This window comes from Aulonocara stuartgranti (assembly GCF_965226115.1).
Source record: "Aulonocara stuartgranti genome assembly, chromosome: 3".
NCBI lineage: Eukaryota > Metazoa > Chordata > Actinopteri > Cichliformes > Cichlidae > Aulonocara > Aulonocara stuartgranti.
Window position 1 is genome coordinate 16310582 of NC_138941.1, and position 27587 is coordinate 16338168.

Consider the following 27587-nt stretch of genomic DNA (forward strand, 5'->3'; position numbering starts at 1 on the left):
TCAACTCTGTTAGTTTCTCTCAGTTTTCTGTGGAATGAAGCTAACAGCAGGCTAATAAGATGCTGACCAATAGGTTTCTATTAAAGGTTGTAATTTGTATATGAAAAAGTGCTTTGGCTCAGCAGGGATCAGCTTACAGGTAGAATACAGCTGCTGGATGGGATTAGCATGTCATAGCTATCTACCAAACTGCTAACTGGGGGATTTCAGGCCATCTATGGATCATTTTTGCTAACTGTTTATTCAGCTTAGGCTCACAGGGCTGGAGCCTGTGCCCTAGCTGTCATAGGGCAAGAGGCGTGGTCCACCTGCACAGGTGAGCAGTCCATCACAGGGCCAACAGAGAGAGACAGAAAAGCACTCTCTCACATCCATACCTACAGCCAATTTAGAAGCACCAATGAACCTAAGCAGCATTTCATTGGACAGTGGGAGAACATCCAACCTCCACAGAAAGGCCAACAAGCTTCAACCTACAACCTTCTTGCTTTCAGGCACTAGTGCGAACCACTTTTCCCCATTTCAGCCCAAATCCTGCATCTTCCTGTTTCTGACTCCAGGCCAGCTCCACTAACACTTTCTCATCAGACACTGCCACCTAGTGGAGGAAGTCTTAGTTCCATTTGAAGCTTCAGATTACAGTTAGTTCCTTTACAAAGAGGTGGAGGTGGTGGGGCCACAGCACCATCATCACTGAGTGCCATAGGACACTTAGGGGCAGGGATAGCTCAGTAGGTAAAGTGGTCGCCCCATGATCGGAAGGTCGGCGGTTCGAATCCACTTAACGGCTACCCTGAGGTACCCCTGAGCAAGGTACCGTCCCTACACACTGCTCCCCGGGCGCCTGCTTAGTGGGCTGCCCACTGCTTCACTGAGTGAATGGGTCAAATGCAGAGAAAAACAAGTAATTTCCCCATGGGGATCAATAAAGTATCCATTATTATTATTATTATTATTAACCTTTGTTTCCATATGCTGGGAACTTCCTGTTGTTCCAAGGAGGACTGGAAAATGTGTGAAAATCTCCCAGTCAGTTCCTCACAGCACACTTCAATCATTTCCCTCCCACAACATCAGGACCAGGGCTTTTTTTCTCTTTGCTCCCACTAAGAGATTTCCACACAAACACCTCATCAGTGGGACTCTCAGAGCTACCAGCCCTTTGCTACAATCACAAAGCTCTTCATTGAAATCAATGATATCAAAGCTGGAATCCAATGAGTCCAAGTCTTCTGCTGATTCAGCATCACATTCATCTTTGCTCCTTGTCCTGCATCCCCACCATGGACTTCATTCCTTTCCAAGCCAGCCTTGAGTGTCCTTTATTCAGCTCATCCTCTGCTTTACTTTTAGACCTGATTTTAGCTGCTTTATCTCTCTTTCAACAAGTTTCTGTGCCTCAATCTTTTTCTTCTCTCCCTCATAACAAGACAGCTTCTTCTACCTGAGAACATGTTGGAGTGATTTACTAATCCAAGGCTGCTTATTGGGGAAAATACTTCCTGTTTTCAAAGTAATCCCCATTTTTCCCAGGAAGAAATGTAAGTAGAAATCGATGATCTAAGTCAGAACATGAGCCTTTAAAAAGTCCCAGTGGGTGCAGTCAAAGCAGTCCCTCAGTCCCAGTATAGAGTCTTTGGTCCAGACTGGAAGTTTGGAGTTTCCATTTTCTAAACTTCTACATTCTGAACCTTCTTCAGCTCTGAACAGATGATGAAACACTGAATGATTTCAAGCTCACACTTTGTCTAATAAACTTACATCTTTCATTCTTTATACAGATTGAGGGACTGTGGTTTGTCAGAGATCAGCTGTGATTATCTGGCAGCAGCACTGAAGTCCAACCCCTCCCATCTGAGAGAGCTGGAGCTGAGAGGAAACAACTTGAAGGATCCAGATGTGAAGCAGCTGTCTGATCTTCAGCAGAGTCCAAACTACAGACTGGAGACTCTGGTGTAAGTAGAGTGATGGAGTGAGTGGGTGGTGCTGTCAGCAGTATTGTACTAAACACAGTCAGTATGAAACAAAGATCCAGTGTTTCCTGTAAAGCTGCAGCTTCTCAGTGAAGCTGTGAGAGGAGAATGGTGACAGGCTTCAGGATTGGACACAAACACTTCCTGTTTCTGACCTTTATGGTCACCATAGTAACAGCTGACACGCTCTGATCAAACACTGTCAACAGCCAATCAGGTCTCTGAACAAAGCAGCACGCAGACCAATGACTGCATTCATTTCCAAGTTTAAAGCAGTGAAGAACACAGTCTGTAGGTGAGGAAGAATTTAGTGAGAGCAGATGTTTGGATGGAATTCCTCCAGTTAACAGCTGGAACCGTCCATCTGGATTGTTGGGCTTGTTGTTGGGGTTCCTACAGAGCTCAGAGTGGACACACCAAGGTTCTTCTAATGAATGAAAGTCCAAACTCAAACTAGGAAGGAAAAACATTTTCAGCAACTTCAATAAAAATCCAAAGATTAGAAAAAGTGAAGCAACAATGAGTCCTAGTACAGTCCCAGCACTGAAGTCCCTGCTGCTCTTTATACTGGATGTGCTGCATCACTGACTGACAGCTGATGAAGAGTCTCTGGAAACACTCGTTTATCTCCTCTGCTCTTCCTTCTTCTCTCTGCAGGTGGAGGTGATGATGGTAAACAGGACGGTGTGTGTGCTGAGAGAGGAGGAGCTGTGTCCTGATGATCCAGAGAGGTTGAAGCAGCAGCAGCTTGTGTGTAGAGACGCTCTGACTGGGCCATGTTACTGGGAGGTGGAGAGGAGAGCTTCATCCAGCAGTGACTGACAGAGGAATGAGAAGAAGTGCAGATGACTGTCAGTGCTGCAGAGTGAACTGCTCTGAGAACAGCTCCACTGTCAGACACAATGTAGAGTCCAGCATCATCCCTGTGTGTCCCTCTGGATCTGACAGAGGATCATCAGTGTATCTGGACTGCTCTGCTGCTGCTCTGTCCTTCTACAGTCTCTGCACAGTCTCTGTCTGACTCTGGCTTCAGACCCTCCTGGATCAAACTCACCTGGAAAGACTTTCAAACATCACTCAATAGATTTGAATACAGAATATATTTGATATATACTGTAGATGTACTGTAGAGTTGCAGTTTGTCACTTGTAAATACAGTCTGTGAGCAGCTGTGAGCTGAAAGATCTTTCTAGAAACACGAAATGTTTTCACTCTTCTGTTGCTTTTTCATATATTTCCACAACATTAATATTGATCCCACCTGTCTCACCTGTTTCATGCTTTTATACATAATAACAGGACACGTGTGATCTGAGCGCTGCTGTGGTTGCTGTGCTGCACGTCTTCATTTAGATAACAGAGACATCTAGTGGTTCAGAGGGAGAACTGCAGGAGGTGGAGCTGTGTTTTAGCATGGAAAACTTTTTATCTTTTAGGCGCAGATACAAATATGACAAGTATCAGTGTAAGATACAAAAGGTCACATCAGTCAGCAGAGGGAACAGTGATCACACAGCAATGTAAGAATAGAAACATAACAGTGAATCTGAACATGTATACAGATGGAAGCAAACAAACAGGATGTAACACTACATTAAAGCCACAAATGGGAAGAAAACAAAGCCAAAGGAAAATATATTTGATCTCAGGAATCCAAATCAGATGCTTTAGAGCAGGGGTCGGCAACCCTGGGCACGCGTGTCACAGCTGGCACGTGAAGGGTTAACTGATGGCACGACCATAGCTGGACTGGCCATCGTGCATACCGGTGGTGATTTTTCATCTTTATGGGCCGATGATGTTTTTTTATGATTATTATTGTTTTTGTAACGGTATAAATTATGGAAGGTGGTGGATTGGCCGGATGCTGGTCGATGTGTAAAAAAAACTCAGTTGTTTGATGGTGGCTATCAGGGGCGATTCTAGGATCAGAGCTTTGGGGGTGCTGAGCACCCAGAGAGCTGCCCATCCAGGCAAGGTAAACTTTAGTTGTCACGATGAGATGTCTTCCCTGTCTCTTTCAGTCCCTGCATCCTTAAATATGTCCAGTTGTCCCAAGTTCCCTCTGTTCCTCCCTGTCCTCATGGTCTGTTGTCTTCATCCCCATTATCAGTCTTCATAATTTTACCATCTCTGTGCAAGTCAAATACTTATTTTCCACCCTGATTTACGAATAAATTCTTTACAAATCCTACCATGTGAATTCATGGATTTTTTTTTCACATTCTGTCTCTCACAGTTGAAGTGTACCTCTGGTGCAAATTACTGACCTCTGTCATCATTTTAAGTGGGGGAACTTGCACAATCGGTGGCTGACTAAATACTTTTTTGCCCCACTGTATACAATGTATTAGAGATGGACCGACCCGATATTACGTATCGGTCCGATACTGACCTAAATTAATGGATCGGATATCGGAGAGAAATAAAAAATGTAATCCGATCCATTAAATATCAAAACAGCACCTCAGCAAACTTGCGACATGGTCTAACTTGGCTCATAACCATAGCACGTCGGAGCAGTGTGCATCACATGGTAGAGCGGCTGTGGCGTGCAAGACCTGTCAGCGGTCTGGTTGAGTATTTGTAGCCTCGCTACCAAATCGGCATTTCATCTCCGAGAAAGTTATACCAGAGAGAAGTAAAGCAAGCGTGTAAGTTCATCTCTGAATGTTTATATAGCATTCCAGCGTTAAGCTTAACAACCGATATATGGAGCGACTGCCTCTTCTCCCTCCCTCTCCTGCTGCTACTTCAATCGTGAAACTGATCACTGATCAGCTGATCGGCTTTTCTGTCGCGAGTCCGTCTCTTGTTTGTTTATCGCCCACTTTGTGCCAGAAAGAGGAAACCAGTGGCTGAACAACATCAGCACGTTTAACCTTGATAATCTATTAGAATTTATTTAATATTACTTTCTACACCAGGATCCTTTTCTACGTAGCTGATGGCTGTAACTGTCTAACTGTCTATGAACAGGGAAAAGGGGGCACAAAGACATACTTTTCTTTCTTATTCTCATTTAAAATATCTAGCTTTTAAAGTTTTAATCTGATGTAAAATGTATAGAAGTCCATTACTGTATATAGTAACTAAGTCTAATATACCCTAGTAAGCTATAGTACTTTTTCCTTTGGGAAGGTACCATCTGTGCAGTCTGCAGTTCTGTTGAAGAAAGATGTTGAATCTATTTAATTTTCTTGAAAAATAATTGATTTCTGTGCATTTTTTTCACACTGCATCAAATTAAAGTTGATTACATCGATTAAGCATCATGAGGTGGAGGGTGGGTGGTTCCTTTTTTTTTTTTTTTTTTTGCTGGGAGTTTGCAACCCTATTAGTTAGGTTGCTTACTCTTTAAAATACCAGAATAGGGAGGATGGAGTAGGTTTAAGTTTATTACATCAGTATTACTGAACTATGATATATTTTGGGTGCAGTGTATGTTTTGCATACAGGTATAACAGAATAGCTTTAGTGGGTTTTTTTTTTGTTTTTTTTAAACTTGAGTATGAACTTGTACAAAATGCAGCAAGATATTAAAAACAGTTTTATTGATTAAAAAACACTATATCGGATCCATATCAGTATCGGCCAATATCAAAATTTATGATATCGGTATCGGTATCAGACAAAAAAAGTCATATCGTGCCATCTCTACAATGTAGAGATGGCATGATAATGACAAAGATCATTAGTGCAGATACTACTATGGCCCTGCAGATTTTTTCTTTTCTTTTAACCTATGTCGCCTCACCTTGAGGTTGGTTAATCTGTCCATCACATTTTGTTGGTCAAGTCTCTCAAGCATCTCTTTCTCAACTGACATCACAGCCAGGAGCTGGAGTCTGCTTTGACCCATGGTCCTTCTCAGCCAGGTATGGAGCTGACTCAAGACACTAAAAGACCTTTCACAGCTACAGCTGCTAACTGGGTTTGTTAGGGCAACCGGAATAACAGTTCTCAATGTGGGGAAGATCTGATTATCCAGAAGATTGTACAATGTTAACATATCTGGAATGACACCAGCCTCACTCATGAGTTTCAAAAAGTTTTTGGCAACCGTGACTTTCTATTTCTATGCAGGTAATGCAGTGCCAGGGCTGACAACCCAGTTTGTTTTGCAGAGTCTGTATAGCAGCTTTAATATAGGGAGAACACAACTTGAAGCACCCCCAAAAATGGGCTTAAATCGCCCCTGGTGGCTATGGCGGAGCTTCCACAGAGGCAGCAGGTGGATGAGGGAAAGGCAAGGCAAATTTATTTGTATAGCACAATTCAATAACAAGGTGATTCAAAGTGCTTTACAGAGACATTAGAAACAAAAACAAATAAAAAGCATGATTTAAAATTGATTAAAACAAGCAAACAAACAAACTAACTAAACACACACATTTTACACCTGTTCGCGCGATCTGAACCCTTATCGTAAGGGGAGCTACCAGTCCTTCTGTAGACGAGCTACTTTCTATTTTAAATTCCCTGAATTTAAAATACTCTCTAGACCCAGTCTAGACCCAGCTGGGGAACTACCCAGAGCTCTAGACCCACTTAACAAACAAACAAACAAACAAACAAACAATGACACGATGTCTCGTGTCAGTTACATCGTTATCGCACATTTTCAAATTTATATCGTGATGAATATTTTTGGCCATATCGCCCTGCTCTACTTCTACAACACGCCTTGTGTAGATGAGTTAGTGAGGCAAACTGATCAGCTGTCTTATTGTGTCTGTTGAGTGTTTGGTTTTGTGAACGGCCTCTTTAATGCACGAGGGTATGACCATCCACATCCTTGTATCTGTCCACTGTCAGCCATTCATTTTGTGCAAATCTGGCCAAGTCTTCCAAGTGTGCGTGTTTTTTTTCCTTCTGACCAGATGCAGCTTTCTGCAACATCACTTTAATGTCCTTATACTGATCACCACACTGTGTATGTGCGCTAAAACAGCAATCATTTCACTGCTCCTTTGTAGTGACAGGTTACAAAACGTCATTAGATGCTGCGTGGCTGTACAAGATAGACTTTGGTTAGCAACAACTCTCTGAGGCCTTTACTGTGAAACAGAACGCTGTCTTATCCGGCTAACTTCAAGGTTTAATGTGGGATTTTTTTGTAATCCAAGACATAATGCCAGGTCAACTCATGCTTTGAACCTAATCTGCTCCAGAGCAAATCATGTTCCAAATGAGAGATCAACAGGTAGAAAATCACAACCTACTAACCAGTAAGACCGAAAAAGAACAAAATAAATAAAATCCCCGATCCTGGAAGGTCCCTCAGACCGCTGTGTGCAGAGAGTAGGATTGTAAAATTTTTCAGCAGAGTCTGATGTCTTTGTCTTTCCATGATGAGCAACAATAATGAACATAGATTCTCTACAACAACTTTATTGTTTTGGAAGTATTAATATATGATCCCAAAACTTCTACATTTAACCTTTTAATCAGACCAGCAAAAATCTAGTATTGAATCTTAGCACAGTCATAAAAAACTATTTGCTAAAAGCATTTTTGCAGCTGAATATTTTAAATTACAGTTAGGATTACTGGTTGGCTGTTTCACCTGTAAGACATTAAAATAACATGCTAAGGTTTAATAGTCTATAAGGAATACACTCTGAGGCCTGGGCAGTGTTGTGCTAATAAGAGAAGGTTGTGTGTGCAGTGAAACAGTAATTTTTTTATTTCAAAATGTATTGATATGTTTGATCCTTTCTGAGCGGCGTTAATGAAGCAGTCATTAGAGCACCATGTCCGCTAGAATAGTTCTGTAGTTTGATGCTTGAGTCGTTGCAGACTTGTTGAAACTCCCTCACCCGTCAAAGCAGCGTCTTTGTTATTCGAGTCCAGCAGATGGCAGTGTTTCACTGTCTGACGGCTGTCTGAAGCTTCAGCTGGATTATTCGTTTAAATGAGATCGTTTTATAAAACTTACAACAACAGGCCTGAACCTGCTTAGCTCCAAAGAGCTGGCTAAACGATGGGGCATGTTCAGAATCTTCCTGAAGTTTAACAATTTCCCAAAAAGCTACACAAAGTGAATTTTCATATAAGACAAGAAGGAAAGAACAGGGTGTGACGTGGAAGGGGCCCTCTGGCAAACAAATTACTGCTTTTATTAAGTTACAAAACTCGCAGTCTTGTTCACGAGTGATCAGAGAAGGGAACAGGAGATGGACAGATGGATCGGTGCTGCGGCTGCAGACTCTTCACCAGTCCCTCTTTACCAGTCGATTTACGTCCTTACCCTCTGTCACAACGGGACTGAACGGACTCACGCGTAGGCTCTGAGTAGGGAACAATAAAGGTTTTTTATTTACAGAAGCACCAGGTGATCTATTTACACAGTGGGGAAAAGACGGGTTCCGGGAATCCACACACGAACAGGAGGGGGGAAAGACACTTGCAGTCCACACACGCTCCAAAGTCCTCACTCCATCCACGCTCCACGCTCCTCTTCACACTCCACAAGAAACACAAAAGCTCGCTCCAATCCTCACACACTTGATCGCTCAGGTAACACAGGGGCAGGTCCAGGGAAATCTATTCACAGAGATGCAAAAGGTTACTGTAAGAAGATCGCTAGGGAAACACGAGAACGAACTGAGCTGGGGTTAACACTGACGAGAGTCGGCAACGGTCCAGCGACGAGAAATACAGGGCCCGGGGTTGTGGGCGGGTGGGTGCATGGGGGCCCGGCCCTGGAGCAGGGTGCCGCCGGTGCATCGAGCCGCCTGGGGGGCTCTTCAACTGGTGGGGGGGATGGTCACATCTTGCAGGAGCTTTCTTCTCTCAGGAACTCTCTGCAGGAGGGGGAGATACAGGAGAGGTGGAGGAAGATCTCAGCCTGGGCGTTTACCGTCTTATGTAGTCTGGAAGATGTGTGGTTGGTGGGGTGGGTGCAGTTTTCTCTGTGGTGGGGTTGGGTGGACTGTCCAGGGCTCTGTGGAGCCGGGGGGCGCTACTGCACTGGGCCCCGGTCTGATGGGCCTGGGCCCCCCTTCCCTGGCGGGTCGCGGAGGGTGGGAGTGCCTACTGGGGTCAGCGGGGGAGCTGGCCCCAGGGAGGGGTTACCTGCCCCTCCCTTCCTTCCCTCCCCATCTCCAGCTGCCTCCCTCTTCCCGCTCCTCCACAACCACCCACACATGCAGGGCCTTGGAGTGGGGGTATGTCACCAGGGTGCAGAGGAGGCTACCCCCCCCCCCCCCCCCCCCGTCCCCTTCTGGCTGCCTCTGCCTCAATTTTATCCCACAACTTAGACATTCACATTATTCACACTCTCATTACACATACATATAGGATCTTGGGGGTGGGCACAATCACGGAGTCCAAATCACCATCAGGGTGTATACCTCACCCCTGACGTCGTTGCCCACCTCTCAATTTTAAATACACTTAGTCATTGAGGGTTAGCAGGAGGGACTATGCGCTTACCTGCTGCTCCTTGGCAGGTAGCTCCATGCCCTCCTGGGTTTTAATTGCACCTTAGAACACATATGCATCAACACTACAATGAGCGGGTGGAGGGAGGTTTGGAGTCTTCTCCCACCCCCATTCTCTGCGGCCTGCTGGAGCGGGAGGGCTAGTAGGAGGAGTTGGCCGTCCGACTGCGGTCTGGGGTGTGGGGCCTCCCTGCTGCTGCGGAGTCGGGGTGGTCTGCCTCTCCCCACCGCAGGGAAAAGGGTAACACCACCTGGGTCTGGGTGCAATTCCCCCCTCCAGGGGCAAGGGTACCTAGACCCGGTTTGTAGAGTACGCTTGGGGAGTGTGATTGTGTGTACAGCGTCTCTTTATGTCTGTCTCCACGTTGGTTAAGTGTGGAGTGAGTGCATATGAGAGCATGAGGGTGGGAATGGATGTTTGTGTCTGTGTGTGCCTGTATGTCTGTGTCTATATGTCAGGTTGGGTATCAGACGTCACCTCTCTGGGGACACCTCAGGCCCTCCAAGGTTTGGAGGCCTATCGCCACCCACCACCACTTCCCCTGCCGGTGGCGGACTCCCTCAGGTGTCGGTGTGTTGGTGGTTCTTTGTGTCTGGGGGTGGGCGTCCGGGTGCACACCGGCTCACTCCTTGGCGGCCGCTTGTCGGGGCCTGGGGCCTGGGGCTCGCTCGGGCCCCTTTGGAGGTGGGGTGCCCCCGGCCTCTCGGCCTAGGGCTCGGTCACTCAGGCGCAGCTGGGGGCCGGCGGAGCTCACGGGCGCGTCACTGCAACTCCCCCTGACTTCTGCTCCGCGGCTGCTGGGCGAGCCCTCATCTGGGACTCTCCTCAGCTCTTACTGGGACAGTGGCGCGGCTGCCCCTCTGTTGGTCTTCCATGGTCTCTTGTGTTCTGGGGGCCTCTGGATGTCTGGAGTTTTGATCTCCTCCATACCCGCTTCACACCCTGGAGGACGGGGCTGTGGCCCCCCCACACTCCCTAGCAGATCATTACATGGAGAAACCTTTGGAATGCAAGCATGCTGATCCACACAGGTATGCACACATGGGTATTCACAGACGCGGACTAAAGCTTTCTTGGCTGCTGCCTCAAAGCACACTGTGCGCTGTCTATCTTGCGTGCTGCACAATATCGTTTATTACTTAGTAAATACTGATATCTATGACTAGCTAGTTTATTGTGATGGTGCTTTGTTTTCTCTATTATTATGTTGCTCTTTGTTGTTTGCTGTCTCCTCTGTTTGTTTTTGTTTGTTTGTTTGTTTGTTTTTTTTCTCCATACAGGTGACCCAGGAGGTTTTTTTTTTCTCTCTCTTCCCCCCCCTTCTCACCGTCTCTTCTCCCCTTTGGTTTTCTTTCTTTCTCTCCCCCTCTCTCTCTCATTCATTCCCCCTGTCCTATTTATTAACAAAAAAAAAAAAAAAAAAATGACAAAGGATGAACTGAAGCTCTGCCATCACGTAATGTCGCATACTGCTGTTTCTGATGTCATTTAGAAAAAAAAAAAAAAAAAAAAAAAAAAGAGAAATACAGGGCTGCCATCTTATAAGGGGACTGGAACACTGTTGGGTGATGAGCCACAGGTGTCACCAGGTGCGTGGGCCAAGGGCAGGAGCCCACAGATGAGCTCCGCCCAGGCAGTGAGAGAAGGAGGGAGGGAGAGAGCGGGGACAAAATCAAAACAAAAAAACACATGTAGCCACACTGAGGCGACCGGGTAGACACAGGGACCCTGACACCCTCGCCTTTTTCAGAAATGTCATGTATGAAAATCTATAATAACTCCAGTTATACAGATATCAATATCCTCATAAGTGAGGATATTGATAAAAGTGATTTTAACTTTTACTGATTTCTGTTTAGATATAAATTGATTCAAAGTGGTCAGATATGCAGATTCTGACCTTTCCTCTGGCAAATATATAAACTCACTGAAAACAGTATGACTTTTCAGAGAGTTTCCTATCTATCTGTATTTTTACTTTAATAGTTAAGCACGATTAACATTTAGGAAACAAAAATAAACAAGTTACTAAATTAAATGAAATAATACTGATTTATATATTCACTCTGTTTACTTTTTCAATATAGAAATACAATGAAGACTTCCATTTTCCTGCTGGTGGCGCTCTCTGGCACTGTGCTCTGCATGACTAACGGACGTGTTCAGAAATTCGAAAACCAGCATATCATCAACATGATCCCACAAGGGGGATGTGATGATCTGATAGCAAACAGAGATAATAATGGTAACTGTAAGCGCAAGAATACCTTTATCATTGGTGACTTTAATCAAGTTAGAACAATTTGTGATCCAAGCAATTGTATCAATGCAAATAGAAATCTTTATAAAAGCCCCACAGACATGCACATTCTGTATTGTAAACTGCTGGGACAAACAACCGATACCCATTGTACATCCAGATACGGATAAAAAGGCGTATTGTAATTGCATGTGATAAATCAATCATTTCCTTCAGCCTGTGCACTTTGAATGTTGCTCTTGAGTTGAGAGATGCTGTGAGCTTGCTGCCATCTTTAAACATCACTTCATGATGGTTTAGATGCTTTATAAGACTTTGTTACGTTTCTTAAACAGTGATGAAAATAATAAAGAGGAAATATGAGAGAAGTGATTGTCAGTGAATGTTGAAAAAAATCCCACAATAACAAAAATGATGGCAACATTGCTACACTTTGCTTTCTTGGCTTGCATATTGTACATTTTCACAGTTGTTTCTAATTGGCTCCATCTTCTCTCGTTGTCACAGCTGTTGCTCAACTTTCAGCACTCATTCAATTAAAAAAACAACAAACAAAAAAACCAAGCTGCTGCTGGTAAGGTTGGCATTCTTGCAAGACTCAGTAACACAAAACAAATAAAAAAATGCACATCCCATGTTTATCCCATGTGATTCCAGGCTGAGTTTATGCATTTATGCTTATTTGTTTATAAAATATTATAAGCTGGTCTGAGGTCATTTGTTACTAAAGAAAAACAAACAAACACTGTCATTATTTAATCCACTAAAACTAAGACACAATGCAGAAGCAGTGTGTGAAAACTAAGTGCACCTTCACTGGTGTAGCATCTGCCTTAGAAACAATGAACTCAAATGAAACTGTTTAATCATCTCTATGTGCTAAAGGCTCATTTTAATGCAGCATTAATCACGTTGCTTTAACAGTGCTGCATTTTAATAATGTTCATCACGTTCTTTGTAGATTTTAATTATCACCATCGTCGCTGTGAGAACATGTCTGGTTGGAGCAGGCGGCACTCAGGGATCATGTTGTGTGGAAGAAGAGTCATGTGATTTTTTTTTTAAAGCTTTTTTTATATGAGTGCACAGAGTGTGAAACAGAAAGATAGGATCGACAGAGAAAGCTGATCATGTCTGTTGTGACACCTGCAATCTCTGACTAGAGTTTTAGGTTTTGTCAGGCAGCTAACACAAAGAAAGCCTGGCTTCATTGTACAAATACAACTTACATATACAACACATGACATATTACACAGAGTCATTATTTATTCAACAAAAACTAAGCCAGATGCAGTTTTTGGATTTTATTTCAAAATGTTCTTATTCTGATTGTTTACTTAATATATTTAGACACATTTGGTTTATTTCTATAAAAATGATATTTTACACAAAACTTCAAACAGCTGCCTGCAAACATGGCTCTTTATTGTAAAGCCAGGTATGAACAACAACCTGCAGCTGCATGCTGTTGTGCTCATTGGTGTCACATTAGGTTCTGAACCACAAACAGAGAAGTTTCTTAGAACTGCTGGGCTAGTGATGTAGGTGTTGATGCAAATGATGGCTTAGGGTGGTGCTACGACAGTGTATAAAAACTGAAGCTCCCAGAGCCAAGTGTTATTTGTTCTTCCGTAACTGAGGTGAACTATAACCTGCTCAGGTAGAATTTAATAACAGCGTGTCTGAACTGCTCGTCTCCAGGCTTCACGTCTCATTCTGTAAGAACTTGTTGTTTGTTTATTAACTTTTTATAAACAACAGACTTTTGTATACTTCCAAGAAAGAGGGAGAACTTACTCTTCTGCCACACTCACGTTCATCTTTATCTGTCATCAGTTCAGATAAAAGCATCACTGATTATTCTGAACACTGTTTTAAAGCTTCTGCGTCACTCTGATTTCTTCTTAAAGTTGGCAGACAGGATTGTGAAGAAGGACATAGTGGACCCCCCCTTTTAATGAGCATATTATCTGTGAACACTGAATACAAACAACCTAAATGCTCATTAAAGAAGCAGGTTGGCTCATAAAGTGCTCTGTACGTATTTTATGCAAGTGCTGTTTCTGGAAACAACCACCATCTGTAACCAACACAGGACTTATTGAACTGTCAGGTGTGCAGACAACATGGCACATTTTGGGAACACCTATAGTTGATGTCTTAATTATGAAAATAGCTACTATGTAGTTGATGCTTCCTGTTCTGCCAGAGCAGGTGCAGCCTTTGTGGAAGTGGGTTCCACTGGACCAGTGTCTGTGAACGATCCATTGTGGGTGATTTTTTTTTTGACCTTACATCTGTGTGTAAGGACCAACCACAACCATCTAAAATCTTTGCACGTTATTTTATCTTCTGTGTAAGAATATACACAGCATACCCTGATGATCAGCTTCAAGGGTTCTCAGTGTAGGATGCATACAGTATGTCATGCTGAAATATAGAGCACTTACAATAGAACCCACTAGAAACCAATTATTTTAGCCTGGTTCCTTAAATCTATGGCATTTTTCCCATGCTGACTGATATGCTGCTCAGTGTCTTTTGCTGTCTGTCATGATCCTGGGCCATGTTGGCCCAGCATTCTTAGTTTTCGTATGTTTTGTGTGTTGTTCTTTATTTATGCCATGGTTTCTGTTAAGATGTTCCTTATTTGATTACCTCCTGTGTGCCCCTCTGTGTATCTGTGAGCCCTCGTTTCCCCTCTTTGTGTTTTATTCCATGTTTTCCCAGCCCGTTATGTCCGTGCTCTCCCCGTGCTGTCTCTCCTCCTCTCTGAACCTCCGTGTACTTCCTGTTTTACTTTGACAGTCTCCCGTCAGTGTTGCGTTCACTCCTGCCGTGTCTTGTTATGATTATCAGTGTCACCTGTGTTCCCCGTGTGCTCCCACTTCCCTCGTTAACCCTCTGTGTATTTATGTCTGCGTCTCCCTCAGTTCTGTGTCGCGTTCTCCCTCATTCATGGCCGTGTGTTTCTGTGTATTACGTTATAGTTTCCTCGTTTAGGTTGTATGGTTTTTCTCTCCAGCAATAAAGCTGTTTTGAGTTCATTCCTGCCTCCGTGAGCTTGCGTTTGGGTCCTCATCCTGCCTGCACACAGCCGCAACCATGACAGTCTGCTTTTAAATCAGATGTCACTCTGAACATAAACACAAGCCACAGCAGCCCAGCTGTCTTAGCTGAGTACAAGGATACATTTACTCTCTTTGTGTAAAATATTGTGATGATTTTACATTATATTAGGCAGGCAGCTGCCCAAATTAAACCGTGACTATTAGCAGTTTGGTTATTTTGAACGCCTCGGCTGGAAAAAATTCAAAATGGTTTGTAAGGTTGGCCACAGCTTTGTATGTAAAGGGGAGTTAGAAGATTGCTTCATATTTTAAGATTGATTAAGATTAATTAATATTTTTAATTGTTTTATTTTACATCTCACCTTTTACACTGCATTGAGTTGCTGCCATGTGATTGGCTGAGTGTACATCGTTCTTTGTTTCAAAATGGACTTAATGCTTGGTTGAACAGTTGTGATGTTTATCTCCTTTAGATTTATTTTTTATTTTCATGATGAAAAATGGTTTGTTGGTTCATACCTATGAAGTTACAGTGTTTCTGAAAAGCCTAAAAAGATGAATTGTTACCATAGTAAACTTCAAAACAGACTTTATTATATGATATAGTTATAAAATTGGATAAAAATTGACTTCAGCATAATATAAAATAATGTGTTGTCACTATGTATGCATTGGTCAACTTTCAGATCTATGAAGTTCAGCTCCCCCAGCTGTGTCTCCCTTCTGTGGCCCATTCCCTCATTACTACCCTGTGTATTTAAGCCCTGTGTTTTCCCACGCTTGGTGTCGCGTCGTACCCTCAGACCCTGCCTGTGTGTTCCTGCTTGGTTTCATGGTTTGGTTTCTGTTTTTGTTTCATGCCAGCAATAAAAGCTGTGGTTTTAGTTACATTTCGTCTCGGAGTCCTGCATTTGGATCCACATTTCCACCTGCCCGCACTCAGAGCCCTGACATCAGCATAATATAAAATAATGTGTTTTCCCGATACCTGATTTTTAGCACTATGTATGCATTGGTCAGCTTTCAGATCTATGAAGTTCAGCTCAGTTATCTATGTTTTCATTTTTAGTTTCCATTTGCATTTAGATGCACGGCCGATTCTCTGATGTGTGATCTGTTTCTACCTGTGCTGATGCTAGCAGGACTAAAGCTGATCAAGCAGCAGTAAATATGTGAAGCAAGGCTGAAGGATACACTCATAAAATGAACAGAATCATAAGAATATAACAGCACGAGCACTGCAAATGCAACTAAACCATGTTGACATCAAATGGTATGTTATTTGAAATCTATATGAAATAATGACACATCTATATTTTCCAATTTTTTTTTTTTTTTGTATTTATTTAGTTTTTCCACAGTTGTGTAAATCAGTCTGTCTGTGGACTGGTACAGCTGAAAAGCCGACGCAGCCAGTTCCTCTTCTTCTTCTTGGGTTTTTTGTCTGCCACAGTCTTAGCTTCAGTTTCGAGTTCAGCTGGATTGGTAGTTATCGTTTCTCTCTGTCTTCTGTTTGTTGTAGAGAGTCATGCAGAGACATCTCAGTGGATGTCAGGGAGTCTTCTTCTTCTTCCTTGTCCTGTTCTTTGGTGTCTTTTTCCACCAGAAGCTCAGATTTTCCATTTGCTGTGTTGGAATTTTGTTCATTTTGCTCCTGTGTGATTTTAATGTAGGACGCTTTGACTTCTTTCAACTCTTGATAAAGAGTCTCTACTTTCATGTCATGAAGCTCCTTGTTGGAGCAGAGCTGGGATTTAAGCTCACTGATTTCCATGTTCAGTGTCGCCCATATGGTAAAAAAATACATTTTTCCTGGCCAAAATATATTTCAAATATATGGTAAATATATTTTGTATTTGTGATGCTCCAAAAAAATATATTTTTGAAATTGAAAATGTATTTCTTTCAAACCAAAATACATTTCAAAACATATTTTAGGGTGAAGAAAATACATTTCCAACCTTACAGTAGAATGTATATCAAAGTATCCTTTATTTAAAATATATTTAGTGCAATAATGATGATAATGATAACAATACTAAAAGTAACATGTTTTATGCACATCTGCAAAAAACAGTTGGATTCAAACAAAACAGAGTCAAAGGTCTATCACGAATTAGGTTGTTTATTCACTTGCTTACAGTATTTCACATTACACAATATCTCACTATAATGTAGCGTTCACTGACTTTGAAATTATCTGTCAGTGATACAGTAAACAAGATACAACAACTGCTATGTACACTTTAGTTTTTGACAATATATACAATTTAGTATTTAAAGGAACACACTCCACTGTTTTGGAAATAGGCTCATTCTCCATCTCCCTCAGAGTTAAAAATGCAGCGTCTTCTTTCTAGATCCGTACGTTAATAGGGCTCTGGAGCGTGATCTTACGGGATGGGGCGTAGCCACGATTTTTGGTCAAGGCGCCATATTAGCAGACCAAACAAATGCTTGCTGTGTGGTCGGTTGTAATGTTAGATTGCACTACCGACAAAGGAATAAGCTTGAAAACAGGCTCTCTTTTCATTGTTTCCTCACCTGGAAACATCATGAGGGAGCTTATGTGTTGGATGTTACCAAAAGAAGGCGTCTAGCCTGGATAGCAGCTGCGAGACGAGCTGATATTCAGTTCTCTACCAGCCACAGATATCTGTTGGTGTGCTCCAGTATTTTCATTCAGGTAAGTTCTAAATAAGTTCATATTATTATTTATAGCCTGTTAATTTTATTTTCAATAGCACAAACTTAGAACAAACATGCAGAACTACCTTCTATTTATAGAGTTGCTAATTATTTGGCATTATTGCAACAAACCAGCCTATGAAATGAATGAAACAAATCCTGACTGGGTTCCAACACTACACATGGGGCACTACGAAATCCCTGCTTCAAACTACATGCTACATACCACCATGCCAATCAGATTACTTCTTCCATGTGAGGGTAAAAAGGTGACCTTCCTGGATAAGATGGCAAAGGTTTGCTGCGTTTTGGTGAACATGTGCCCCAGTGTGGTAGTAAAACCAGGGAAAAATGCTCTTGTTAAATACTTTTAAGTCTTGTGCTGTTTATGTAGTGATAAGTTTTCAAAAGAGACAGTAAATTACAGAATGCTAGTAGTGGGTGATATTATACAAATGCTGTCATGATTTTATGTGAACATTTTGTCATTTGTAAACTATACATAACATTTTTTCTACATTGTAACTGATGTGATGTTCGACAAAGTGCTTTTAATTAAAAATAGGCAAACATTTCTTTGTTTCTTTATTCAACTTTTGAACAGTGGTATTTAGTAAGTACATATTCAGTAAATGCAAAGTATTTACATGGCCCCCTAAATTAAAACATTATGGGTTATTCACAACAGAACTATGCTTGGAAAAATATTGTCCCATCAGTTGATCCAACTCCTCCACAGTAGCAGGTGGAACTTTTCTTTTTTGAGGATGGCTTCTTTTACCTGTCACAACGAATGGTCTGTTTATGTTTTGATCAAGAACCTTTTTTTTGGGCAGCTGAAGAGGAGAAGTCTATCTTATGGCCAACCTCTGGCTGTATCTTGGTCATATTACCCAGCAAAACCCAGTATGCAGGTTAATCTGTAACAGTCCTTGTGCCACAGATCCTCACTGTTGCTTCTACATTAAACAGAAGAGCAGTGACATGGCTGCAAGTCTCCACGACTCTAGTCATACAGCTGCAGTGGGCGGCTTCAACCTTCCCTGTGATGCTCACAATGACCTGTGGCTGCAATGCTGCAATTCAGTCTTTAAGAGTGCAGGACCTAAAACACACACAGACAAAGTTCATTTAAAGACAAGAACTTTAATAAGCCAAGTCCGACACAAATGTGTTTTATTTACTTTCAAATCCATTTATCATAAATGTAACAAATAAAGTGTTTTTATGTATCCATCTATAGAACGCTGCATGTTATATTCTAAATCTGCATGTTTCTTTTTAGAAACCTATCAGCAAAAAATGAACCTAAAGTATGTAATGAATGTATTTTTAGTGACACAGGACACAAACAAGGAAGCAAATCAAATCAAATCACAAATCAAATCACTTTTTATTGTCACATCACATGTGCAGGTACATTGATACAGCACATGTGAGTGAAATTCTTGTGTGCAAGATGTGTAATTAGGATTATTTATAATAAATATGAATTAATTAGGGCAATTTCTTTAACCATAAAGAATAACTAAATCCTTCAGGACAATGTCACATCAATGCACTGAACTCACTATGTTATCCCTCTAACAGAGCCTCTACATGTTCTCACTGTAATTTCCCCCTCACGAATGAATTTTTACTAGCACTAATTTGAATGTTGGGGGGAATCAAACGCATTTTACTCGCAGTACTCAAGCTGACTTACCTTTGCTTGAATGACGCCGTACTCACAACGTGGAGGCTTAAAAATAGCCAAATCTTGTACCCAGTCCTTGGTGAATTGGATGTGCGCCTCCAGAGATTTATAATTGCGAAATTGGTGCGCCGTGTATGCTCTGACTCCACAGACAAGGTATGAGAGTAGATCATGCTAAGTCAATAGCGGTTTGGTCTTCAGGGTTTCTACTCCACGGCTATATTTCATACGGGTCCACATTTCAACAATCAAGTACCGTCTCTTTGCATCTGGACAGAATCTGTCTCTATACCGTCATTTTCTTTTGAGCTACGTTTCAGAATGGTTCGTAGCAATCTTGTTTTGATTCGTGACCTGCCAAGATGGTGCTGCGCTCCCACAATGCATTGCGACATTACGTCAACTCCAAAGCCCTTTGCGTGCAGGAGTGTATGCGCATGCGCATTGCCACGGTGGTTTAAAAAATAAAGATATAATGAAAAGTAATTAATAAAAATTAAATATTTAAACATTCCCACAAATGTGCAATGAACGTGCAAAAACTCTCTTTAGTAGTTGTTGCTGTTTCTTTCTTTCTTCTTTTTTTTTTTTTTGAAAAATAACGACGTCTCTGAGGCGCGAAATTTGACAGCGAGAGGAACGGCCGGATACAGGAGACGGGAAGAAACAAGCCGATTATGTTCGCGTTAATTAAGTGGTTGGAAGATGTGAAATTCTCAATTCTGCCAACTGAACATATACGAGATTTTAATGAGGATGAATAATTAGCCGGCATGGAGGAAACGGACCTTTATTTCATGGAGTGGCGATAAGAAGCCAAGGCGGGTGGCCAGTCTAAGAAGCCTCCATCATCAAGCTAGCAGGTGCCTTTTCCCATATAATATTACTTTATTCTCGTGTATTTGGAACGGAAGCGTAGAGCTGCCACCCAGGCAAAAGAGAAATATAAGTATATCACGTTATAACGTGAAAAGTTTATCGTTCTAACAATATACTATATATGTTTGAACAACATGTTTGAACAACATTGTACGAAAAATGTACATAATTATCACGTCCGTACAATATTGTGCGAACGTGACAATTATGTATATTATAATAACGTGATATTATATTATACAAACATGAAAAGCATAATGTTAGAACAATAAACATTTCACGTCATAACGTGATACAGCTCTATTTTTCTTTTGCCTGGGTGGCAGCTCCACGCTTCCATAATTTGGTAATCAAAATATGTAACTTAATTAATTATATTGTGACGTACTTTTGCCTTTTCTTATTATTCTGCCTTCTCAATAACTATCAAAGCCTATTCACATTTAATTTGGCTTTCACAGAAATCCTACCTCTCCTTCTGGCTACAGAGTACTTACCAAGGTTAGAAACAAAGAACAGTTATGCTTTATTAATGTTCGCTAATTACAATGTTCCACATTTCCTTGCTTTTTAAGTCATTTTTAGGCTTTTTAGAGTTTTTGTTTTTTATTTTTTTAGCAGTAATGTTTCTGCCTATTTATTTCAGCCCATGAAATCGAATGCAGATCTTCCTAATGTGAGATTTACATAAATGTAAGTAATTTTGTTTGTCATTGTTGCTGTTGTTGTTTTTGTGCAGTTTGCAATCATATAAACCTAGCAAGCATCAGTCAGCACAGTGACTAACCTAAACAGATTCTTGCTTTATTCACATATATTATATGTAATTATATATACCTGCACATTGTACCTAGGGTTGCAGCCACTTGGCCCCACCCCATTGTTGTGACAGCCCTGATTGTACTTATACACTGCATCTGAACAGGGAACAGTCTGCCACATTAATGTATTTTTAAGTGACTTGTTTGTAATACATGAATTTGTTTTTTACAGATGTCAAAGTCTCAACCTCATGCTGCCCTCCCCCATCCTCCTAAAGTAAGTATTTGTTGTTGTAGTTTTTTATGCGGTGTCTGTGTCACATGCTAATCATAATTATTGAAATAACTGTTTTCTAACAGATTTTCCAAAACACTAGTTAGGTTTGTTGTCATTCAGACCAATACTACTGCTTAGACATTGCATATGCATAGATACAGTCGTAGTGCTTGACACATGCAAACAGCAATAGATGTACTAAAAAGGAAATAATTACAATCATGATGTTGATTGCTGATGTCAGTATATATATTTTAGAGGAATGTTTTGTTTTTCACCCAAAATGAACTATATTGCTTCAGAAGAGATTTATTACCCTACCGGACTCTTATATATTGTTCTGTTTTTTGTTTGTTTTTGTTATTTTCAGGTTCAATGGTGCGTGTTCTTCTAATGGCCGCCTTCCCACTGGAGGTTTTGATCCACAGCAATTTAAAAGGTAATCAGCTTTGAAAGTCAGTTCAAATGGTTAGCTAATAGTACTTTAAAAAGCCTACAACTCTGTCACCAGTTTCTTTACCAAAAATTACCCATAAAAGTATCGCTCAATAGCATATATTGTAGTTCAAATGTTTAGTTGTACAAATATCAAATTTTTGGAAATCTAAAACTAGTCAAACACTCAAATGTTCATGCTTTTTATAGGAGGACAGAGCAAAACGGACATCGGCGCAGAGTGAAGAACTGCCCTTGATAAGGACACTATGACAGCCATATATAGTAAGTGAAGACTTTCTGTGTATCTAAAATTGCATACAGCACAAGTAACTTACTTTGCAACCATTAAAATAGGTTGTAAAGTAAGTTACCAATACAAATAGGTGATGATGCATTGTAGTGGTTGGTCTCAGACAAAGAAGGTCAACAGATTTATGAATGCTGGAAGGTAAGGAGAGACGACCAAAAGGGGTGTTAGCATTACTGTAATGTGAACTGGATAGACTTCCCATCTAGGAAAAAAAAGAGGTAAAATTATGCGTAAAATATATCTGTATTAATATCTGTATCTATATAAACAGAAATATCTGTTTGCTAAATGAAGCCAGCTAACATAAATCACATTTTTATTTTAACTCTGATAAAAGTAATAGAACTGTGACTTTTGTTTGTTACAGTGGCGGAAGGGGTTTCCCAGCGTGTCCAGAAGGGCTTTGAGGATTGCCGTGAAAGCTGGGGGAACTGAGACTGCTGGAAAAGGAAAAGAAATTACATTTTAAGTATGCTGACTTATGTTCATACAATCACACACACATATACACATACACACACATATGTGTGTGTGTGTATGTGTATATATATATATATATATATATATATATATATATGTGTGTGTGTGTGTGTGTGTTTCTTTTAGAATGTTTAAGTATGTAATGAGAATAAACTTATAAAATGAATATTCCTTGCTTGATTGATATGCTATATGTATGTTTTAAACATCAAATAAAGATTTCTTTCAGATGTTACATGTGAATGTGTTTTCTTAGAAATATATGAAGGGTTAAATTTATATTTTTTTGAATGATTTTAAATAAATTTAAATTGTATTTTGAAATATATTTTATTAATATATTTCAAAATATACAAAAAATGGCCAAAAAATATATGTGCTAAAATACATTTCAAAATACATAAACATATTTCAAAATGTATTTTAAAATACATTTTGAAATATATTTCAAAATATACAAAAAATGGCCAAAAAATATATGTGCTAAAATACATTTTAAATATATAAATATATTTTAAAATGTATTTTAGCACATATATTTTTTGGCCATTTTTTGTATATTTTGAAATATATTTCAAAATGTATTTTAAAATATATTTTTTTACCGTATGGGTCTCCTGGTCCTGCCTATGTTTATCTTCCTGTTCCTTGAGTTGGTGTTGAGCTTCTAGGAGCTGTTGTTGGAGTGTTCCTATTTGCTCTTGTTGAGTCTTGTATTGGACTTCAAATTGAGCCTCCTTCAGACCTACACAGTCCGTGTGTGAAGCCTCTGTGGTTTGTGTAGAAGAATCCACACACTGTTCTGTGGTAGGGTCGCTGACGTCTTCGTGCAGGACACGGATCATGTCATCCAGCATGACAACTGCTTGGTTGTCCTTTGCTTGAACCTCTGTTTTGCTCTTATCAGGCTTATTATTATCATTAGCCTCCTCCAGTTGCTCTATGAGCTCTTTAATTGTTTCTTCATGCTGTTTTTTGTCGGCAATCATCTGTGCATGAAGTTTGGTCACCTTAGACTGGTAATAAGAAGCCCTCTTACTAGCAGCTACCAGTTTCCAGTAAAGCTCGTTCTGGTGGTTTTGGGAAGCTTGTAGTTGATGCCTGAGAGCAGCAATCTCACAACATGAATCATACTGGACTCTGCCATGATGGGGTATAAATCTGGGATTTGGCTGATGTTGCCACGTCCCTCCATTTGGCCCAGGGTTTTGTCCACTGGCGTTATTCATGTTTGCCTCTGTCTCCATATTCACGTCGTCCTTTGGTTCTGACATAGGGAGGGATTCAGGGTTTTCCATTTCAGAGGTTCCTTCAGGGTTTCCTGACACTTCTTCATTTCTCAGGTTGCTTCCATCAGCCATGTTGTTTTGGGCTTCTAGAAGAGCCCGAGCATACGCCCGAGTAATCGGTCGTCTGGGTTCTTCAGCCACTCTTTTCTGTTTTTGCCCCCTTTTTTTCTTGCCTTTCACGACCACTTCTGTTTGAACTTGTGCCAGAGGACGTGTTTCAGGATTTGGTGTTTGGGGTTTTTTGAGGTCATTTTCCGATCTTTGCAAAACTGTTATATTTGGGCTCACGACCACTTCCATCTGTGCTTCTGCCATTTTATATGCGTCTGCTTCAGCGTCTGCTTCAGCGTCTGCTTCTGCGTCTCTGTGTCTTCCTTATCTTGGTTTTAACAAACAGGTTGTTTTTTTAGTTCTGCCACCAAAGAGTTGCTATAGTTGACTGAATTTCTCCTTCCAATGACAGAATGTGATGACATCACAAGCTTTGTGCCTTTGATGACATCACAAGCTTTGTGCCTTTGATGACATCACAGGCTTTGTGCATTTGATTCTGTGATTGGATAATTTGAAAATAAAATGTCCACAAATGTACTTTTAAAAAAGTCATTTTATTTTGTAGTATATGTTGAATTAACACTATAAAAGCTACTCGACCAGAATTGCAGTTAAAAATAAAACAAAAGCAAAACACAAGTTTTTATAAATGGTTGTTACAAACAAACCAAAGGAGAAGACGACTGTTTAGTGGAAAAATATTAGACGTGCTCTCTCATAATAACTGTGTAATAATGTAAACTAAGACATGTCGAAAACATTGATATTTAGTTAAAGGTATTTATTCAAACGATCCAATGACCAGCATGTTTCAGTGAATGTCTGTAGGCACTGGGAGCTTGGTGGTTGCCTAGGCGACAATATGTCATCTATGTTTTGTTTTTAATTCAGTTTCACTGGTGAAACTAAGAAACAACAGGCTGTAGAGGGACACGTTAACAGAGCTTTACTAACTCTTACTGTCATATCCAGTGTGGACAAATCTGTATAGATTTATATTAATATATTAATCATTCATTTGAATAACCAAGGATGCAAAATAAAAATCACAGGAGAGTTTATGAGACGAGGTCAAGTTCAGAGACTCACGTTTAGCAGAGGTGAAGCCTCGAGGACAGCTGGCAGCTACACCCATGTATGACAGCACCCACCTGTCACAAAGAGCAGCCTTTCCATGCCTGACTCTGCATAATTGTCAGCATCCAAGCATTTTAAATGAGTCATCATCCTCAGAAATCATCCTTTGCACAGTTGTTATGAAGAGAAAAATAAACTTCAGAGCTGAAAATCAGATATGAACCGTGATCTGGGAGGGGAAGGGCACCTGCTGCCAGACAATGTTCACCTTGGAAAAAGTCAAAAGTGGTTTATAAATTTTGCCACAGGTCTGTTTGTCAGAGGGAGTTAGGCCATTGCTTCATAATTAAAGACTGATTAAGATGATTCATATTTTCTTAAAGGTTCTTTTTAGACCTCACCTTTTACACCTGCATTGAGTTGCTGCCATGTGATTGGCTGATCAGATATTTGCATTAATGAGTATTTGAACAGATCTACCTAATGAAGTTTTATATTTATGATGAAAATGCTTTGATAGTTCATACCTATGAAGTTACAGTATATCTGAAGAGCCTTAAAATATTTTTTTTACCATAGTAAACTTCAAAACAGACTTTATTATATGATATAGTTTTTAAAAAGGATAACAATTGACTTCAGCATAATATAAAATAATGTGTTTTCCCGATACCTGATTTTTAGCACTATGTATGCATTGGTCAACTTTCAGATCTATGAAGTTCAGCTCAGTTATCTATGTTTTCATTTTTAGTTTCCATTTGCATTTAGATGCACGGCCGATTCTCTGATGTGTGATCTGTTTCTACCTGTGCTGATGCTAGCAGGACTAAAGCTGATCAAGCAGCAGTAAATATGTGAAGCAAGGCTGAAGGATACACTCATAAAATGAACAGAATCATAAGAATATAACAGCACGAGCACTGCAAATGCAACTAAAACATGTTGACATCAAATGGTATGTTATTTGAAATCTATATGAAATAATGACACATCTATGTTTTCCAATTTTTTTTATTTATTAATTTTATTTTTTCCACAGTTGTGTAAATCAGTCTGTCTGTGGACTGCCAGCCAACACATCCACAACACCAACAACTCAGACAGCACAAAGCCTTTTAAGTTGGCGAGGCGTGATAGCAAATGCAGCGCAGGTACATCCATCTCACCTGCAGCAGCATCGCAGACCACGCCCCCCCTCCACACCACTCTTTCCTCAGAGTTGCTCGCCATCGTTGCGCTCAGAGGGTAGAAGGTCCCGATCGAAGTGCACAGGTAACTTCCCTTCACATTTCACGACAATGATCCTGTTAGTGAGAAGCCTGCCTTCATACTGGCAGCTGGGTTTCCTGGCTCCCTGATGCTTTAGCTTACATTTAATTATGCGAAACGTTGCGGTACTATACGTCATGCCGCTATTTTCATCGTACCTCCCATCACCTCTACAAATGGATTTGACCTTTGCTGGAATGCTGAGGATGAATGTGTTGGTTTCCTTACAACTGTTGTCAATTTTGTAGATATTCCTATTTGATATTTCTGTGTTACATAGCTTTTCAGTCATCTTAGCATCTACATGCTGTCTTCTAAACTTTTCATAAGGTGTTTCTTCAGGTCGGTGCTCGCTTGGTTGAAAATTGTTCACTTTGGAAAATCCGGAAGCAAAGAGCAGCACGAGCATCATGCAGACAAACAGTGTGTCAAGGGAAAATTGTATTTAGTAGTCAGTATAATCTTTTAGTGATATAAGTTTGTATATGGTAGAATAGTGCTTGTAGTTATTTTTATTAGGAAATGTTTAACCATGTATACTTAGAGGCATATAATTAATTGTGTAGTGACAGGATGTGTGCACCCCAGGAATGCACCCCCACGTCCTGGGAGCATGGGAGAGTTCCTACCTTGTCTTATTGTTTTATGGTAGGATTAACGTAGCTATGTCTGTTTTAGTTTAAGTGCTTCTTTACATATAGATGAACTGTTGGATTTTCCAGACCAGCAGGTTAAGGGAAGTTGTTTATGGGGACACACACACACACACACACACACACACTGGAACTATAAAATAAAGACCGGGGCAGTCTCTGAGCGCGGGTCCCTGAGCCCTCACTCTCATGCGAGAGCTCAGAGCTGCCCTTGCTAAGCAACAAGTAAAACTGTCTGTGTTTCTCTCCTCTGAGTCTTTACTGAAGAAGTGTTTTAGAATATTTTCCTTAACATTTACTTGGTCCTTCGAGCCGGATCAGAATATATCAGAACTGTTATCTGTGACTCTGTTCCAGGATCCAGCACTGATTCCTGACGCCGTGGGGAGCCGGCACCGAAGTCTGTGCACAGCCCTCTTAGACGAGGAGAGAGTCCCAGAGCGTGAATTCGAGTCTGGGCCGGTGACCAGGTCCACGGCGCTGGGATTCAGTCTGGTGATCCGAACCGTCAGTGGGACATCGGGGGTGAGAAACACTATTTGGTATATAAAGACGGCCGCAAAGATTTAAAGTAACGTGATAAATTAAAAATACGTTTAAGTAACGTGATAAATTAGGTTGGGTTCGCCGGAAGGAGCCGAATTTGACCAGTTTTAGAGGTAGCTGAAATTATCTCGTGACAAATTAGGTTTAAGTTCGCCGAAAAGAACTGTGTTTCGACCAGTTTTAGAAGTAGCTGAAATTACTTCGTGACAAATTATAAAAGTGCGCAAATGTCCATATGTGTGTGTGTGTCTGGAAGTAAGTTGATTTTACAGCACAATATATTGCTGAACTACTTCCATTTTTGTGCATCCTGCAAGAGCCCATGTACTGGTGACAAAGGAAAAAGGTTGAGTTTCATCTCATAAAACTGATACCGCTTCACCGTTAGGGTGAAGTCGAAGGCCGTATCAGTAA

General features: G+C 40.8%; 1 protein-coding gene and 1 long non-coding RNA gene across 4 annotated transcripts in view; both read left to right on the top strand.

Moving 5' to 3' along the window:
* The window catches only part of LOC309702568 (uncharacterized protein), a 1257380-nt gene that overhangs the window by 47506 nt on the left and 1182287 nt on the right, over nucleotides 1-27587 (top strand). The gene's annotated exons all lie outside the window — the stretch shown is intronic.
* LOC309702642 lies at nucleotides 20147-22330 on the top strand. Of its 3 annotated transcripts, none has more exons than XR_014275662.1 (4): nucleotides 20147-20709; nucleotides 21010-21054; nucleotides 21425-21774; nucleotides 22170-22330. It is a non-coding gene; the product is annotated as an uncharacterized lncRNA (long non-coding RNA). The 3 variants fall into 3 exon arrangements; XR_014275664.1 differs by lacking the exon at nucleotides 22170-22330 and having other exon boundaries at nucleotides 21425-21493; nucleotides 21700-22163; XR_014275663.1 differs by lacking the exon at nucleotides 22170-22330 and having other exon boundaries at nucleotides 21425-22163.